Source organism: Neofelis nebulosa, chromosome 8 (assembly GCF_028018385.1).
Source record: "Neofelis nebulosa isolate mNeoNeb1 chromosome 8, mNeoNeb1.pri, whole genome shotgun sequence".
Lineage (NCBI taxonomy): Eukaryota > Metazoa > Chordata > Mammalia > Carnivora > Felidae > Neofelis > Neofelis nebulosa.
In genome coordinates, this window is record NC_080789.1 from 27,566,504 (window position 1) to 27,587,007 (window position 20,504).

General features: G+C 39.3%; 1 long non-coding RNA gene across 3 annotated transcripts; it reads right to left on the reverse strand.

The window, feature by feature from the left end:
* Positions 1-10,191: 10,191 nt before the first annotated feature.
* On the reverse strand, positions 10,192-16,374 carry LOC131519098 (uncharacterized). Of its 3 annotated transcripts, none has more exons than XR_009265457.1 (3): positions 15,961-16,374; positions 14,596-14,675; positions 10,192-10,993 (listed from the first exon to the last, which is right to left on the reverse strand). It is a non-coding gene; the product is annotated as an uncharacterized LOC131519098 (long non-coding RNA). The 3 variants fall into 3 exon arrangements; XR_009265455.1 differs by lacking the exon at positions 10,192-10,993 and adding an exon at positions 13,059-13,741; XR_009265456.1 differs by lacking the exon at positions 10,192-10,993 and adding an exon at positions 13,059-13,741 and having other exon boundaries at positions 14,596-14,678.
* Positions 16,375-20,504: the final 4,130 nt, after the last annotated feature.

A 20,504-nucleotide genomic window follows, 5' to 3' on the forward strand; every position in this document is an offset into this window, starting at 1 on the left:
GAATTTATAAACGACACAACACACACATGCACGCCCCCCCCCCCCCCAAAATTAGATGTGTACGAGTAGCTATGATAATAGCTAATCTCTAACACTGGTTGAAGGTTTATGATTTGCCAGGCAGCTGTTTCGTATACATTTAGGGCTTTGACCAATGCTCTCAATTTTATAATCCCATTTTACAGATGAAGAAACTTGAGCTCTGGGCTATTAAGTAACTTATGAAGATTATAATAAAGTCAGTGAGTGGTTTTGGGGGAGGGAATTCAAACTCAGGTAGTTAGGCAGATCAGGTCCACTGCTACTCCATATGGTAAGTCCATAATTAGAAAAGGAGCCTGTATCTTCAGACCACATTTGCTTCCGTCTGTTGGAAAGTTAATTAAACACTCGTTTTGTTAGAACAAGACATTTTATTTCCACTTGCAAGACAGTTATCATCATAAAAATGCAAATGTACAGTGTTGACAACTTGAAGGGTGCCCCGTTAGATGTGAAGCCCTTGTGCTATGCACAACCTGCACGAATGTACATGGTGGCCCTTTGCACACATACACAAACACATAAACCTCATGAACTGCAGGCAGGGGAAGTTTATGAAGAAAGAAACAAATTGCTTTAATTTAAAAGGTTAGGGAACTAGTCTTTTAGTCTTTTACTAAAAGTAACTAGACTGATTTGATGTTAGTAACAGTTCTTCTACATGCCTCAGTCTAGAACTAGTACAACTCATGAGAAACTCTGAAACTTGTTTGTATTTGTACACAGTACAAAAGTGTTCTACTCCCACTTTCTTTTTCTTCTTCTCTGGGGAATAAACCTTGAGTTCACGTTGGAACAGGTGGTTGATATGTATGAGTAGGCACATGAGTGTGTTAAGGTTGGTGGGGGGGGGGGGAAATACAACAGTTTGCGAACCTAGGGAGATTTAAATTTTATTATGGAAATTTTCACAAATGTTCTGAAAGTAGACCAAAACGGCATAATGAACCCCACTTACCCTCATGAACCTAAAACCCAGATGCAATAAGTATCAACTAAAGGCCAGCCTTGCTTCCTCTATGTTTCTATTTACGCCTCCTTTTTGAAGCAAATTCTAAACATCATATCATTTTATCATCACATTATTCTCAAATATTATCAAAATATTTCAGTACATTTCTCTACCAGATGTAAACTGTTTTTTTTTTTTTTTAACGTTTATTTATTTTTGAGACAGAGAGAGACAGAGCATGAATGGGGGAGGGTCAGAGAGAGAGGGAGACACAGAATCTGAAACAGGCTCCAGGCTCTGAGCAGTCAGCACAGAGCCCGACGCGGGGCTCGAACTCACATACCGTGAGATCCTGACCTCAGCCGAAGTCGGACACTTAACCGACTGAGCCACCCAGGCACCCCCTGTTTTTTTTTTAAAAAACCACAATACCACTATTACATTCAAACAGAAATAGCAGTAAGTCCTTGATATTGTCATACACCCAACTGATGTTCAAATTTTCAGTTGTCTTCCAAGTGTTCCAAATTTTCTTCTGTTTTTTTGTTTGTTGTTTTCACCTCGTGTTTGTTTGAAATGGGAATCAACTGAGTTCTAACGTCACATGGGTTGTCATAGCTCTTAAGTCTCTTGGAATCTACAAGCTGTCCCTTCATCTCATTTTTCTATAGCTTGTATTTTGCTGTTGTGTGGATATGGCGTCCTCACAATATAGCTTAACACATTTCTCCGTAGCAGAGTCCTTTCTGACAGTAGTCCAGGCATCTGTATATTCTTGGGTGAACTTGAGCCACAGTGAGACTTGGAAAGGACTAGAAAAAAATGCTCAGGGTCCTCTCCTCGATTTTTGAACGTTTTGGCTTGAGGAACAAAACTCTCAGGAACTTTCGATTGTCCACCATCTGTAGACAGGTAAAGAGTGCCAGCTTGCATGTTCAGGGCAGGTAGACTCTCCTGAGTAATTTAGGGGCTCCAGGAGCACAGTTTCTCAGCCAGGCTTGAGAGAGGACAATAGACATGAATTGGTGGCCTAGAGAAAACGAGAATCTCCCAGCCGGGGGGAATTTGGTTTCAGTCGGGATCATGTGGAAACCAGTTACCAGCAGGCAAATCGCCAATGAACTGGCAAAGCCTCCGTTTTGAGTGCTTGAATAAGACAGTGCTTAACTTAAGTGGAGTTTAAGTAACTGGTTAAACCAAATGTTCTGTGTATACTTGATTGATATTAAATCTACATGTCTTCAGTGGATTGTGAAATGAACACATTGGATTCATTTTGAGGTTGTTTTGTTTTTCATTATAATAATAATAATAATAATTATTATTATTATTATTATTATTATTATTATTTTAAGATTCTAGCTTTGCTGAAGAAATTAAATGAAGGTCAGTAGGTTCACCAGCTCATGGCCCTGTTCTCCACAAGGATCTATCACACCAATGTTGTTGGTAGTAAAAGGCGGCCTTGCCTTTGCTGTGGAAGAAACAGCGATGTTATCTGTCCTAGGCTGCTCTGCTTCTTGGCCATTAGTCCAGGATTTCCTTCTCCTGTGACTCCTGAAGCCTCAAAATAATAACAGAGCATTACATTTTCTTGGTAAGGTTAGGGTGTCGAGCTGTTCCCTTTCCCACATCCACATCTGTCATGAACATGTGCCCCAGCTGCCCCATGACCTCCTTGCCCTATTCCAGCCGCCAGGAGGGGTGCTTTCCAGGTGCTTGCTAACAGAGAGGCTCGGGTTAAGATCTGCCCTGCAACCTCATTGGCTAGCTGGGTGACCTTGGGTAGGTCACTTGATTCTCTGAGAGCTATTATCTTTACCTGTAAAATAAAGATTGTATCATCTGCTTTGCCTCCCACATGAGGATGTTATGAAGATCAACTTAAAAGCATTAATGTAGGTGAAAGTCCTTCACTAAACTATAAAACATCACGCAAGTGCCCTTGATGCCTGCTGCTTGATATCTCCACCCACATTTATCCAGTCCTGCCTGGCAGTGGAGAAGAAATTAAATTCTAGAGTCAAATAAGGCTCCGTTGCTTTTTAGCTTTATCCTTTGGGGCAAGTCATACTCTGAGTCTTGGTTCCTCATAAATAAACTGGGGATATTTTTTATCTGGCATTCATTTATTTACCTCTCTCTCTCTCTCAACACCTTGACTCGGTGTTGTTATGAGGACTAAAGTTTAGATAACAGATGTAAAGCCCCCAACGTAGATTTGGCCCCCAGTAGGTCCTCAACAAATGACAATTCTTTTTCCCTCCCTGCTCTTGGCAGTTGTACCACAGTATGGCCCAGCTGACATGCCTTCCTTTATAAAGGAAGGGCTCTTCCCCTAGATGGCTGAGGACAGGAGGACAGGACCGTCTGCTAGCCCCTCCATCCTCACTTACAAGGATGCTTGTTCATAGCTCAGTCATCTTTAAATTCTCTTTGTAAGTCAGTCGGCTAAGGAGTTACATAATGGAGTTTTGCTCCTATATTACTTGGGAATAAAGATTCCTCAACAGCCTGTGTGAAAAAAACCCCAAATGTTTGGTTGACTGCAAAATTAACACGAGTCAGTGGTGTGATGGAGTGAGCAGAACATCAGTGTATTTTAGGAAGCACAGTAAGGACCCATCCTACTTGTGTAGGTCAGACCATACCTGGGGTAAAGGATTCAGTTTAGCAGGTTGGTACACTGGGATGGAACACTAGAAGGGGTGGGGGAGGATAACAAAGGGCTTGTGATACAAGATATTTGAGTAACTATTAGACTGAGGATACTTAAGCTGTAGAAGATATATTTCAGGAGAGATATGTTATTGTCTTCTGTTCTTTGAATGGACTGAGCAATTAGAGAAAATAGATCACCACCACTTTGCATTTATGCAAGAGTACAAATTTCTAAGGAGTATATATAAGCATGCATTTGAGCTTATGTGGTTTCACAGGAAGGAATTAGGGACAGTAGAACAAAAGTTGTTGGGGAATAGTTCTAGTGGTCTTTCTATTTCTATTCCTACTTCAAACTCTGGGCTGTTGTAGGGATGGGCCATTACAACTCATTTAAAACTGGGCTTCCTGGTGGCCAGTCTCAGCATGGTATTACATTCAAAAGATACTCAAAACAATATTGAAATTAGGAATTGAAAAGCAACATAATTACAAATATACTGGAAATTAAAACAGGTAACAAGGGACAATCACGTACAGCTTTGGGTCAATTAATTTGAAATATGCAAAATGGTCAATTTTCTAGAAAACTATAGTTAATTAAAACTGACTCAAGAGGAAATAAATGACCTAAGTCCAATGACCTTGGGGTGCCTGGGTGGCTCTGTCGATTGACTGAGTCAGTGACTTTAGCTCAGGTCATGATCTTGTGGTTCATGGGTTCGAGCCCAGCATTGGGCTCCGCACTGACAGCTCAGAGCCTGGAGCCTGCTTTGTATTCTGTGTCTCCCTCTCTCCCTCTGGTCCTTCCACCACTTGTGCTCTCTCTCTCTCAAAAGTAAATAAATAAACATTAAAATTAAAAAAAAAATTCTACAACCTTGAAAGACATTAAATCAGTGATTAAATCTACTCACATTATGAATTAAGATATAGTTAGTTTCTTACAGGCAAGTTTTACCAAATTTATAAGAACATATAATCCCAATCTTCTATGAACAGTCCAGAGAATATAAATAGAGCATGAAAATAAACAGTACCTTAAAACTCATTTTATTAGACTGGAATAAACCTGAATCCAAAATAAGACAAGGATAATAGGGAAAATTGTAAGCCAACCTTACTTCTATTTCTTTTGTTGTTGTTGTTATTTAAAATTTTTATTTAAACTCTAGTTAATATATAGTGTAATATCAGTTTCAGAAGTAGAATTGAGTGATTCATCACTTACATATAATACCCAGTGTTCATCACAAGTGCCCTCATTAATACCCATCACCCATTTAGCCCATCCCCCTGCCCACCTCCCCTCCATCAACCCTCAGTTTGTTCTTTATACTTAAGAGTCTCTTATGGTTTGCTTCTGTCTCTTTTTATTTCCCCCTTCCCCTCTATTCATCTGTTTTGTTTCTTAAATTCCACATATGAGTAAAATCATATGGTATGTGTCTTTCTCCGACTGACTTATTTCACTTAGCATAATACACTCTAGCTCCATCCACATCATTGCAAAAGGCAAGATTTCATTCTTTTTGATGGCTGAGTAACATTCCATTGTCTATGTACACCACATCTTCTTTATCTATTCTTCAGTCGATGGACACCTGAGCTCTTTCCATACTTTGGCTATTGTTGATAGCGCTGCTATAAACATTGGTGTGTATGTGCCCCTTTGAATCAGCATTTCTGTATCCTTTGGGTAAATACCTAGTAGTGCAATTGCTGGGTCATAGGGTATTCCTATTTTTAATTATTTGAGGAACCTCCATACTGTTTTCCAGAGTGGCTGCACCAGTTTGCATTCCTACGAGCAGTGCAAGATGGTTCCTCTATCTCCATATCCTGACCAACATCTGTTGTTGCCTGAGTTGTTAATGTTAGCCATTCTGACAGGTGTGAGGTGGTATCTCATTGTGGTTTTAATTTGCATTTCCCTGATGATGAGTGATGTTGAGCATCTTTTCATGTGTCCTTTGGACATCTGGATGTCTTCTTTGGAAAAATGTTTATTCATGTATTTTGCCAATTTCTTAAGTGTATTGTTTGTTTTTTGGGTGTTGAGTTTGAAAAGTTCTTTATCAATTTTGGATACTAACCCTTTATCAGATATGTCATTTGCAAATATCTTCTTCCATTCCATAGGCTGCCTTTAGTTTTCTTGATTGCTTCTTTGCTGTGCAGAAGCTTTTTATCTTGATCGAGTCCCAGTAGTTCATTTTTGCTTTTGCTTCCTGCCAACCTTACTTCTAAATATAAAGGTATAAATTCTGATAAAATTCAGCAAAATCAGTGACTTAATGAAAATAATACACTATTGGGTTTATCCCAGGAAAGCAAGGATTATTTAATGTTAGGAAAATCTATTACTATAATTTACCAGATTAACAAATTGAAAAGGGAAAGAGCAAAGGAAAAAGCACATAATTATCTTAATAGAGGCAGAAAAATCTTTTGTTAAAATAGGATACTCTTTCATATTAAAAAAAAACAGGAAATACAAATAGTAAGGAATTTTATTTTGTATATATTTATTTCACAAAACTGGAAATTATTCTGAATATTGGGCACTATTTGATCTAGCAAATGTAGGTTGTCCATTTCAGGGAACAATTTTGGAATGGAAATCTCATCCCAGATTCTCCTTGGTAAAGGCAAGAACATGCCCTTTCACTGTTACTTGAGTCTGACATTTAAAAAAAATTAGTTTTACAGCTTTATTGAAGTATATGTAATAAATATACCAAAAAGCTGCACATATTTATATAATTTTATGAGTTTGGACATAAACATTCACTTCTGATAGCACCACAATCATGGTAATATACATATCCATCACCTCCAAAAGTTTCCTTGAATCCCTTTGCTGTTTTTCTGTGCGTGTGGTAAAAACGCAACATGAGATCTTCCCTCTTAGCAAGTTTTTAAGTGCACGAGACCATGCTGTTAACTATAAAAACTATGTTGTAAACAGATCTCCAGAACTTAAGCATTTCATATAAGTGTAATATTATGCTCATTGAACATCTCATTTCCCTTTTCCTCTATCTCCTGGAAACCACCATTATATTTTCTTTAAAAAAATTTTTTTTAAATGTTTATTATTTTGAGAGAGACAGAGCGTGAACAGGGGAGGGGCAGAGAGAGAGGGAGACACAGAATCTGAAGTAGGCTCCAGGCTCCGAGCTGTTGGAACAGAGCCAGACGCGGGGCTCAAATACACGGCCTGCAAGATCATGGCCAGAGCTGAAGTTGGACGCTCAACTGACTGAGCCACCCAGGTGCCTTTCTGTTTTCTATATGAGTAGAATCATGGGACTATTTGTCCTTCTGTGACTGACTTATTCACTTAGTATAATATCTTCCAGGTCCATTTATGTTGCTGCAAATTGTAGGATCTACTTCTTTTTTAAGGCTGGATAATGTGCCTCTGTATGTATATACCACATTTTATTTATCCATTCTTCTGTCAATAGACATTTGGGTTGTTCCATATGTTGGCTGTTGTGAATAATGCTAGAATGAATGTGGGAGTACATGGATCTCTTTGAGATCCTGATTTCATTTCTTCTAGATGCTCCCAGGAGTGGGATTGCTGGATCGTGTGGTAGTTCCACTTCTAAGTTTTTGAGTAACTGGGGCACTTCCATAGTGTTTTCCATGTGGTTGCATCACTTCATATTTCCACCAACAGTGTATGGTGGGTTCCAATTTCTCAACATCCTTGCCAACACTTGTTACCTTTGATTCTTTAATAACAGCTGTCCTAATAGGTGTGAGATGATATCTCCTTATGGTTTTTATTTGTATTTCCCTGATGATTGGTGATGTTGAACACCTTTTCATAGGGGCGCCTGGGTGGCTCAGTAGGTTAAGCGGCCGACTTCGGCTCAGGTCATGATCTCGCAGTCCGTGAGTTCGAGCCCCGCGTCGGGCTTTGTGCTGACTGCTCAGGGCCTGGAGCCTGTTTCGGATTCTGTGTCTTCCTCTCTCTCTGACCCTCCCCCATTCATGCTCTGTCTCTCTCTCTGTCTCAAAAATAAATAAAACGTTAAAAAATTAAAAAAAAAAAAAAAAAAAGAACACCTTTTCATATACCTGCTAGCTGTTTGTATTTCTTCTTTGGAGAAATATCTATTCAAATCTTTGCCCATTTTTTAATTGGGTTATTGGGGATTTTATTGTTTTGGTATTGAGTAGGGGTAGTTCTTTTTTTAATGTTTATTTATTTTAAGAGACAGACACACAGAGAGAGTATGCATGGGCAGGAGAGGGGCAGAGAGAGGGAGAGAAAGAGAGAGTGAGAGAGAGAGAATCCATGCTCTACGGAGAATCTATGTTGGTCTTGATCCCATGACTGCAAGAGCATGCCCTGAGCCAAAACCAAGAGTTGGATGCCAAACCAAATGAGCCCACCCAGGCGCCTCTAGGGAGAATTATCTTAATTGAATAAATATATCTATCAGAAACTTGTAGCAAACATTATATTTACTGGTGAAAGTTTGGAATTATCCCTTCTAATATCAGGAATAAAAAAGCTGCCCATTATCACTGTTTCCATCCAGTCACTATTTGAAGATCCCAACCAGAGCACTAAGAGAAGAAAAGAAAAGCCTTGAGGATTGGAAAAGAAAACAAAAACAAAAGTATCACTACTGATAGGAATATTACTGCATTTATAGAATCTAAGAAAAAATACAAACAAGCTATAGGAATGAGTATAAGATATCAGCATGTTACTAGATACAAGATTAGTATAAAAAGAAGTTATATTCCTGTACAATATCAATAAATAATTTAAAAAATTTAATATTATAAAAAATGCCAGTTCTCTCCACATTAGTTAATAAATTCAAAACAATCCCAATCAAAATCCCAAATGATTTTTTTTTGTATACTTGAGAAGATGATCCAGAAAGTCATATGGAAGAGCAAAGGAGAAACAAGTTTGAAGAAGACCAAAATGGGAAAGCTCATGGGATCAAGCCCCGTGTCTTGCTCTGTGCTGAGCATGGAGCCTACTTAAGATTCTCTGTCTCTGTCTCTGTCTCTGTCTCTCTGTCTCTGTCTCTCTCTCTCTCTCTCTCGGGACACCTGGGTGGCTCTGTTAGTTAAGTGTCCGACTTTGTTTCATGTCATGATCTCGCAGTTAGGTTTGTGAGTTAGAGCCCCACATTGGGCTCTTTGCTGTCAGCACAGAGCCTGCTTCGGACCCTCCGCCTCCCTCCCTTTTTGCCACTCCCCCACTGGCGTGTGTGCGTTCTCTCTGTCTCTCTCTCTCAAAAATAAGTAAAAACATTAAAAAAAAAAAAAAGATTCTCTCTGTGGTGCCTGGATGGCTCAGTCATTAAGCGTCTAACTCTTAATTTTGGCTCAGGTCATGGTTTCCTGGTTCGTGGGTTTCAAGGCCCATGAGGAGCTCTGTGCTGACGGCATGGAGCCTGCTTGAGATTCTCTGTCTCCCTCTCTCTCTGTCCTCCCCCTGCTGGCACACGCTGTTTCTCTCTCTCTCTCAAAAATAAGTAAATAAACATTTTAAAGAAAGATTCTCTCTCTCTCTTTTTCTCTCTCTCTTCCTCTGCCCCTCTCCCCCACTCATGCTCCCTCTCTCTCTAAAAAGAAATCTTTTAAAAGCAACTTTCATAAAAGAAAATATTTGAGGATATTTTTATGACCACAGTGAGGAAAAAAATTGAACAAGAAAAAAAATAAGTGATGATACATTTGGCTACATTCTGATGAAAAACTTCATGACAAGGGCACCTGGGTGGCTCAGTCGGTTGAGTGTCCAACTTCGGCTCAGGTTATGATCTCATGGTTCACAGATTGAAAAAAAATAAGTGATGATACATTTGGCTACATTCTGATGAAAAACTTCATGACAAGGGCACCTGGGTGGTTCAGTCGGTTGAGTGTCCAACTTCGGCTCAGGTTATGATCTCATGGTTCACAGATTCCAGCCCCACTTCGGGCTCTATGCTGACAGCTCAGAGCCTGGAGTCTAGTTTGGATTCTGTGTCTCCCTCTCTCTCTGTCCCTCCCATGCTCACACTCTGTCTCTGTCTTTCTCTGAAAAATAAATAAAAACATTAAAAACATTTTTTTTAATTAAAAAAAACTGAATGACAAAATATGTCATAAAAACTAAAATGATGAGACACGGGCCAAAAGAAGATATTTGGAACATATAAATACAAATGATTATTACTCAGGAGATTTAAAGAATACCTACAAATCAATATGAAAAAGGGTAAGGGAAAGAATAAGAAGTTTACAGAAGACAAGACTTGAATGGCCAATTCAAAAATTCTGATGGATATTGGTGACATTATTGAGCACTAGCCATATATGGTTCTAGATGCTTTCCATGTGTTAACACACTAAAATGTTGCAATAAATGCATGAGGTGGTACTACCAACTCTTTCCTCTTCCAGAGAGGGAAAATAGGACCAAAGCTCATACAACTAGTAAGTGATAAAGCCAGGATTTGGATACCAAGAGTGATGCTCAAAAACTGGGCTCTTAACCAACTGTGCTATTTTGGCAACTTAAAAGAAAATCTGACTATTCATTGTTGGCAGAGAGTGGGGCAAAATGGAAACAACTGTATACTGCTTACGGAAGTGTAAATTGATACAACCGCTTAGTTGGAGAGCAATTTTACTTCACAAATAAAGTTGAAGATGCACGTTACCCTTGAACCCAACAATTCCACATCTAGGTCCACAGCCTAAAGTCTCACAAGGAAAATGTACAAGAATGTTCATTGTAGTGTTGCTTGTAAAGGTGGAAAAATAGAGTGTGAAATATTTATGCAATGGAATTCAAATATGAAATAATCTAGACAAATCCTCAAAACACAATGTTAATGGGGGAAAAGGTGGAAAAGGATGTATACAAAGTATTATACCATTCATATAATAAAGTTTAAAAGCATTTTTAAAAGCATGAAAACACATGATTTACACATGTAGTACAATCATAAAGCATGGAACATATAAAACTTGGAATTCAGGAAAATGGGTACCATTGCAAAGGGGAGTGGAAATTCGGACAGGGGCTTGTGCAGGGAGCATCAGTTGTATCCAAAATACTATATTTCTTTTAAAAATTGAGAAAATATGGCAGGATATTAACATATGACACAACTGGGTGGTGAACATATTCTATTATTTTCTGTACTTTCACCTGCCCTGACCATGTTTCTTACCTCACCTTTCACTCTATCCCCTTCCATGCTGCTGCCCCATGGAGCCTCCTGCCCTTCATTGGTCAAGCTATGCCTCTCCATTCCACAATTTCATCTATGCTTTTCCCTCACCTGGGAATGCCCTTCTCTCCTTAAAGGAAAACACACAAAAACAGAACAAACAAAAAACCCTGTTCGTCTTCCGTGACTTGAAATATTTCATTCAGAAAAATACTTGAAAGCGTACGCATATTCATAACATCATTATTCACAATATCCAGGTGGTGGAAAAGTGACCCTAAGTATCCATGAATAAATGGATGAGTAAATAAAGAGAGTGATAGATACATACAATGGAATATTATTTGGTTTTAAAAAGGAAGGAATTCTGACACATTCTACAACATGGATGAACCTTGAAGACATTATGCTAAGTGAAGTAAGCCAGTCACCAAAGGCCAAATATTGTATGATTCAACCCATAGGAGGCCCCTAGAGTAGTCAGAAAGTAGAATGGTGGTTGCCAGGAGCGGGAGGAGTGGGGAACGGGGAGTCCATGTTTCAGGGGGACAGAGATTCAGTTTTTGCAAGATGAAAAGAGATCTGGAGATGTGCTTGTGGCTGCACAACAGTGTGAAGGTACTTAAAGCCACGGAACTGTATATTAAAAAATGGTTAAAGTGGTGTTATATGTACTTTACCACCATAAACAATACCAAAGAGAAGTACTTGAAAGGCAACATATAATATTATTAGAACTTATCCAAAGTCCCTCAGAGGGAGATTCCATCTCTCTCTCTCATGATGATTCTCAGCCTCCTAACCCCCAGAGGGATGCCCTCCTCTGTCCTCTCGCTCTGTGGATGTGTTCTGTTTTCCCAGCAGTATCTCCACTTTCCCACTAAGGAAAACCCATCTTGCCTTCCTGGCTTCTCTGATTCTGCTATCTTCCATTACCCCAGTGACCACACTAGACTCCACGGTGCTTCTCCACCCCTCTGGACAAGACCCTGACCTCTGAGCCCCTGCTCAGACTCGATTTCCAGCTTCTCCATCTATGGTCCTCCCCCACTAGAGCTCTGAGTCTGTCTTCAGAGTTGCAAACTTACTTCCTGTCTGGTTTCTTCCTGGGCCTGATGGTTTGAATTTGGTACCTTGACCCTGTTCTGAAGTGTAACCAGGATTAACTCCGCTATTCTGCTTTGTGAGAAGAGCGGAGTCTTCAGTTTCTGCCAACAAACCGTGATACCATTTCATGGTTTACCAAATCTGGACTGACTTGTTATCATGAAATCGCTTTAAAGCCTGTGGGACAACCTATTTAAATGCCAATAAAGGTTTCTCTGTTTTCATGTATATGCATAGAAAATGGCCAAAACTGATTAACAGAGGTTACCAGGAGAAAGGCATTCATTCATTGGGTCTGTGACAGGGGCTGAGGGAGCAGAGAGGGAAAAATTCACTTTTCAATTCTCACCTTCTCGAATCTTTTACAGTAAACATGTATAAGTTTTACAATAAGAATAAATATTTGCAACGAAACAGTGTTCTAAATGGTACAATAAGCTCTTAGTAGCTCCAGAGGCAGCTGCAAGCTAGGAGAAATCATTTTAAGGAGATGCAGTTTCAAATCCAGTAGGAAAGTGGCAAGGGCAGGGTATTTCCTAATTTGAAAAGGACGCTTGTGAGCGAGTCACTGTGTGGATGTAGAGATGAATTATAGAGCTGTCATTCTCATCCGGCAGCTGCTTCTGACTCTGAAAGCAATTTAGGGGAAAGCCAAGTGGAATGGAGCCCTGCCCCTTTAATTAGCCCCAGGAGCCAGGTAAGGTAAATATTTGTGGCTGAAACAGCATGAATCCATGGAAGTCGGGATTTCAGCCTAGAAGCATTGCACTGCCAAGTTGCTATGAAACCCAGAAAGCTGGAGCTACGTTCTGCCTCAGAAAGTGCTTCTGAGTTTAAGAGAAGGAGGAAGAATCACAAGCAGAGTGGTGGTTTTAAGGCCTATGTGTTCATGAGGTTGGTGAGGGTATACCTGTGCCTTATGCTGCGTCATAAATTATACCTCTTTTTATTTTACCTCGATATTGATTTCTATTTAAAAACATCAGTACTCCAAATGTAGACATATTTAACTTGCTGTATTTATTAACTCATTCTCTGGTTTCCAGTGATATTAAATATAAATCAGATCTTGGTATTGCCCCGCTCAAAACTTGTCAATGCCTTTCTGTTGTTTCTCTCAGGAAAAAAATCCTGACTCCCGTAGCTGCATATGCAAGGTGACTGAAAAATTTAGCTTCCAACCTGTGGCTCTTAATATTTATGGTGGGGACTCAGGTATAATGAGGACTCTTCTAGAAAAACCAAGATGTATCCATGAAGTTCTGTTGGGTGTAGCACCTAGCCTCATCTTTTACCATCCCCATATGCTCACTTGGCACCGGGGATGCTGGTCTCCCTTCTGTCACTTCAAGAAGCTATCGTGGGGTCTCTGAGGCCCCCTGGGTCATGCTCATGTCTGCTTTATTTATCTATGGGGTCTTAGATGTCAGCTTTTCAGAGAAGCCTTCCCTGACCACCCAGTATAAATTGAGGTCTCCCAGTTACTCTGTATTTCATCTGTCTGCACATTTCCATCATCATACCTAATAAACAATGAAAAACAAGATCCTAGTTTCTAAGGATCTTGATTTATGTATTTGTTTATTATCCATATCCACTACCAGAATGAGGCCAGGACTTGTCTGTCTTGTTCACTGGCCTAGCACATGGTAGGGACTCAACAAACACGTGGCAAATGAATCAATGATGAGATGAAGGTCTTTAAGTTGGATGCCCACTCCCTTGGTTCTCAACATATGAGCAAGGTCCATTTTCAGTAGATGAGAATGAACTGAAACAGAGAAAAGCAGAGGGAAGTGAGAGAAAGAGAATGAGAGAGAGAGAGAGAGAGAGAGAGAGAGAGAGAGAGAGAGAGAAGGGGGTGGGCTGACGTTGGACAAGTCCTTGGTTACAAGCCCTATGGATATACAATTTATCCTATACTTCTTCCTTAATGGGGTGAGGTTCAAATATATTGTAAATAACCTCTCCTCCCCTTGCTTAACCTTATGTAATTTAGAATTGAGTTTGGGGTTCCATTTTGAAACCCAAGACTTCTAGAAAAACATAACCTATTTCCTTTGGAATATATATTTTTTAAAGGAAATGTGGCAGAATATGTTAACTGTGTCCGATTATCTATTTTTACCTTCTTCCTTGGGAAGTTAAGGGAGGATGTATTAGTTTCCTACTGCTGCTGTAAGAAATTGCTGCAAAATTAGGAGATTAGCACAACACAAATTTCTTGTCTTATAGTTCTGGAGGTCAGAAGTCTAAAATGAGTTGACAGGGCTGTGTCCCTTCTGGAGGCTGTAGGATAGACTTTCTTTCCCTTTTCCAGCTTCTAAAGGCTGCTTTCATTTCTTGGCTCTGGGCCCCTTTCTTGCATCACTCTGACCTCTGCTTCCATTGTCACATCTCCTCTTACTCTCACCCTTCTGCTGCCCTTCATAAGGATCCTTGTGATTACATCGGGGCCACTTGATAATCTAGGATAAACTCCCCATCAAGATCTTTAACTTAATCATATCTTCCAAGTCCCTTTTTCTGTGTAAGGTAACATATTTATCAGTTTCAGGGGTTGGGACATGGCATCTTTAGCGGGCCATTATTCTGTCTGCCATGAGAAGCATGCCCCTTTTTTACCTGTTTCCTTTTGATGACTGGGATGTAGGTATAACAGATGGAGTTCAAGCAACCACCTTGAGCCATGGTTTGGAAGTCACCTGCTAAGGAAAGGAGAGTAGCAATGTTGAAGGTTCTGGGTCTCTGATAATTTTGTAATGCTAACCATTCCCGTTCTGGACTGCCAGTCTGTTGACTTCTTTTAGGTTGTTTTCAGTTTTCTAAACCAGATTCATACAATTACATTCTTTACACTCTTAAATTCTCTTCACCTGGTTATATAGCCCACCTATTTTTCCATGCTCTTAAGTATTTTACAAAAGCTTGAGTTTTGATGACAGTATAGTACTCCAATTGTTATTTAAAGATTCTCCAACTATTTGACAATTAAATTGTTTGCAACTCTCTTTTGCTATCATAAATTAAAAGTTCCAGATTTTAGAGTGCCTGTGTGGCTCAGGTGGTTAAGCTTCTTTGGCTCAGGTCATGATCTCGCAGCTTGTGAGTTCGAGCCCCACATCAGGCTCTCTGCTGTCAGCACAGAGCTCGTTTTGGATCTTCTGTTCTGCAGCTCCCCCCCCCTCCACCACCTTTCCTACACCCTTGTGCTCTCTTTCTCTCTCAAAAAAAAAATAAACATTTAAAAAAAGTTCCAATTTTTAAATAGAGGATTCTGAGAGGAATTCATAGCTTTATATGTATGTCACATCATAGCACATGCTCATATTTGACCATTAAAGATCTAAGTCTGTTTACCTTGATTAAATGAACAGCATCTACAGGAAAATCTTTAACTTCACATCTCCTGAATTTGAAAATCTAAATCCAGTAAGGTGGCAGGAACATCACGAATGTAACATTTAAAAAATTACCCAAAGTGACAATAACATTGTCTAGGCAATTAAAAAAAATGAAAGTTTTATATACTTGAGTAAAACCTGATTTTATTAAATATTTTTATGTTGATTTTTTCTGCAAAGAAGATTGTAGGGGGAAACATGAGCCCTTTGTACTCTAACTCCCCAGTGGGTGATAATAAATTATGTTATTCTGTCAATATCCCACACAAATAGCACATTAGGCAATCTATATTGTTTCCCTGAATAACTGTCATAAAAGAAGTTCAAAGAAACACAAATATAGGTCAGCGATAAGAACTCTTTTGTAATATGCAGTCACAAAGGTAACTATAGTGAAGATCAAGTCCACAACATATCTCTCTGTGAAATAGCTGTCACCTGCCAGTAAAATTTAATATGTTATTTATTTATCTATTTATTTAGCTCATCACTCTTAATGTCCTTAATGTCCTTACCCTTTATTTTTCTTCACTATAGTCTTTACTACTTAATATTGTATATTTATTTGTTTACTGGTTTTGCTTACCTCACTAAAATGTAAAGTCCATAAGGCAGGGTCCTGTCTACCTTATCCACTAGAATATCCACAGTGTCCAGTCACAGATGCCAGCTGTAAGATAAAAAGGTCCTGGAGGTGAGACCAAAGGGATATGTATTGGCTGGATCCTGGAGGAACTGCAAGGATTCTGACTGGATTCTGAGGCAGTGAGAAGTCACAGAAGGACATAAGCGGGCAGTTGGGGAATGGTGAGTGAGATGATCAGGTTTGGATTTTAGATAATAATAACTCTGGGTTTGGTGTGGAGAAAGGGTATAGGGAGGGGGGACAGTCTGGTGGCAGGAAGACTAGTGAGGAAGCTATTATGACTTTCCAGGTGCATGAAGATGAGAGCCCAAGCTAGAAAGTTGGTAATAAGTGAGAGCAATAATAATGATGATTACTTTAACAGTTTTATGCAGTCACTAAAATCCATTTCCCAGGCTCCTTTGCAGTTAGGTGTGGCCATGTGATTATGTTCTACACAGTAGAATGTGAGCAGAAATAATGAGCTCTAATTCCAAGTGTGACCCATAGAAATTTCCCATGTACACTCCTCTCTGTTCTTTCCTTTTTCTGGCTAATAGGGATGGAGAAGCCATGTATTGGAGATAAATGGGAATCCTTTAATGTAGAACCTGGTAAAGCCATGTAGAGAAAAGTTGCCCCAGTTGACAAAGAACGCTTTGGAATGTTACATAAACGAGGAATAAATATCTGTTGTGTTTGAATCAGTGGACAATTTTAGCTTTATTTATTATAGCAGTTAATATTATCCCAACGAATTTAAACACTCAATTTTGGCTAGGCACCATTCTTAATACTTCAGATATGATAGCTCATTTAATTTCCATGACAATCCATTGAGTAACAATTTGTTAATTATTATCCCCAATTTACAGATGAAGAAACTGAGATACAGAGGGGATATGTAACCTACTAATGTTACAAAGCTGGGAAATGAGAAAGTCAAGTTTGAGAGTTCTGCCTCCAACATTTTAAGCAATATCTGATAGTGGAGATGGATGAGGATCAATAGGTTTTTAAAAAATGTTTATTTATTTATTTTTGAGAGAAAGAAAGAGGGAGGGGCAAAAAGAGAGGGAGAGAGAGAATCCCAACCAGCTATCAGCACAGTGCCTCAACACAGGGCTCAAACTCACAACATGTAAGATCATGATCTGACCAGAAATCAAGAGTCAGATGCTTAAATGACTGAGCCACCCAGGCACCCCCATTTTTTTAATTAATAGTTTTTTTTTTAATTTTTAAACAATTTTTTTAACCTTTTATTATTATTTTTTTAATTTAAATCCAAGTTAGTTAACATATAGTGTAATAATGGTTTCAGGAATAATAGAATTTAGTGATTCATCACTTACTTACAACCACCCAGTGCTCATCCCAACAAGTGCCTTCCTTAATACCCATTGCCCATTTAGCCCATCCCCCCACCCAGCACCCCACCAGCAACGCTCAGTTTGTTCTCCGTATTTAAGAGTCTCTTATGGTTTGTCTCCCTCTCTGTTTTTATCTTATTTTTCTGTCCCTTTCCCTATGTTCATCTGTTTTGTTTTTTAAAACTCCACATATGAGCGAAATCATATGATATTTGTCTTTTTCTGATTGACTTATTTCACTTAGCATAGTAAACACTCTAGCTCCATCCGCATCATTGCAAATGGTAAGATTTGCTGAGTAATATTCCATTGTGTGTGTATATATATCTATCTATATATCTATATATATATAGATAGATATATACACATTGTGTGTGTGTGTGTGTGTATATATCTATCTATATCTATATCTATATATAGATATAGATATAGATATATATCACATCTTCTTTATCCATTCTTCAGTCAATGGACATTTGAGCTCTTTCCATACTTTGGCTGTTGTGGATAGTGCTGCCATAAACATTGGGGTGCATGTGTCCCTTCGAAACAGCACACCTGTATCCTTTGGATAAATACCTAGTAGTGCAATTGCTGGGTCATAGGGTATTCCTGTTATTTGTGGAAGCTCTGTACTGTTTTCCAGAGTGGCTGCACCAGTTTGCATTCCCACCAGCAGTGCAAGAGGGTTCTTCTTTTTTCATATCCTGGCCAACATCTGTTGTTGCCTGAGTTGTTAATGTTAGCCATTCTGACAGGTCTAAGGTGGTATCTCCTTGTGGTTTTGATTTGTATTTCCCTGATGATGAGTGATGTTGAGCATCTTTTCATGTGTCCTTTGGACATCTGGATGTCTTCTTTGGAAAAATGTTTATTCATGTCTTTTGCCATTTCTTAAGTGGATTGTTTTTTGGATGTTGAGTTTGATAAGCTCTTTATAGATTTTGGATAATTAATAGTTTTTTTTTAAAGATATAGATGTCCTTTCTTTTCTTTTAAACATTCTGAATAAAAACAAAACCTTGAAGATGCTTAATAGTCAATAATGAACATTAATTAAAATTAAAGTCACTAATTATGAAGCTATATATATATATATATATATATATATATATATATATATATATTTTTAAGTTTAAAGAGGTAAACTCTCTTTTCATGTGTTTCCTGGAAACAGACTCTGAGACTGAAATTTCCATGTAAGAAGTTCATTGGGAAATGCTCCCTGGAAGTGAGGGATGCGGGTTTGGGCAGAGAAAGTAGTTGAACTATCATATAGTCACAACAGAAGGCTCAGCCTATTCCACGGGAAGCTTCGGACCTGAGATAACCCTTCAGAGTTATTTCCCCATCAAGGCAAGGGGTCTGGGCTTTTGTGTCCTGCTTCAGTCATGTGTGCTGCTGACCAGGAGGGAACATAAGGTTGTGTGAGGCAACTCCTTTGGACAGGAGTTCAGCTGCGAACAAGTGGAGGAATGGACATCATGGTCTTGAAAGGGCAGGGAGTAGGGAGAAACTGGATGGTGCACCACAGTATTCACTATAGAACTACTAAGAATAAGTAAGTACTATATTTATAAATCTATACATTTGTAGAACTTCACTGAGCTTCAGACTCTTACAGCCCACTATTTCCTGATTGTGCATGAAGCATAAAAGTGTGGTTGTAAGAAGACAAGAGATGAGACTTCAGAGATGAGTTGAACCATCTGGAAGTAGAAGTGGATGCCAAGAATCTTGGGTGAGAGGGACGTCTGGTGGCAGCATGGAGATGGATTAGCACAGAGACCACTCTTAGGCATACCATTTGTAGCTGTTGTAACTGCCCGTAGCTATGGACACCAAAGCCTGAACCAGTATCAATGGGATGGAGAAGGGCTAAATTTGCAGGACATTTTAAAGGTAGTTCTTGATGGTTTTAATGGCTGAATGTGCAGATGAGGGAAGATCTGAGACAAACTCTATTGTTGTTGTTTGGGAGGCTGTGTGAAAGGTTGTGCTTAAAGGGAGATGACAGTCATGTTCACCCTGTGGGGTCCATGCTCACCCTGTGGGGTTTATGTTCACCCTTTGGGGTCCATGTTCACTCTGTGGGGCCATGCTCACCCTGTGGGGGCTATTCTCACCCTGTGGGGTCCATGTTGACCCTGTGGGGTCTATTTTCACCTTATGGAGCCGTGTTCACCCTGTGGAGGGACATGTTCCCCCTGTGAGAGGCCATGTTGACACTGTGGGGTCATGTTCACCCTGTGGGAGCCATGCTCACCCTGTGGGGGTCCATGTTCACCCTGTGGGATCCATATTCACCCTGTGGGATCCATGTTGACCCAGTGGGGGCCATGTTCACCCTGTTGGGCCAGTGTGAAATCTTGACTCTATTTTTAATTGACAAAGCAAACATAGTTCTTTGTTACTTTCTTTCTCTTTTCCTTCCTTCCTTTCATTTTTCTTTCATCTGAGGAAGCTCTCTATTACCCATTTTGTCTCTTGAAATGAGTTGTTCATTTCATCTATAATATAATTGGTTTTTTCATTAATCTATTATAACAAAAATTTCTTTCATCATGCCTTCCTCTTTTCGGTTACAAATCTAAGTGTGCCTGAACAAAACATTTACTTAACAAAACAAAGTTTTAAAGCACAGATTCTTTATTTCTTCATTTTTTGGCAGTTTGGTCATGGCCCATAACGGATGGTCTGATGACAGCCTTGGAATTGTAGGTGGGATGAGAAGTGACAGGAAGTGTGCTTGCTGGGACAATGTTAACTTGTGAGTGACTGGCTGCTGTCATATGTGGATATACAAGATTGTTTATTAAGGCTAGGTCTGAATGGCCATATGAAACCCCTTGGTACAACCCTTGAGTGTAACCAATTCACGGCTCTAGTGGTTGTGCTTTTTATTTTCTGGAGGAAAGTAATTTTCTGACCTGATGTGTATAAGATTGGAATCTAACCTTCTGTAGACTGCATTTTTGCCAATTGGAAAACTTTTAACAGTGGAGAAATTTAACTTAAAAAGGAAAAAAAAAAGTAATTAAATGAGATCAAATCAGTGTGGACGGCGTTTATGTTGTGTATACTCAGGGCAGCCAGATGAAATCAGTCACTCATTTCACATTTATTGTGTCG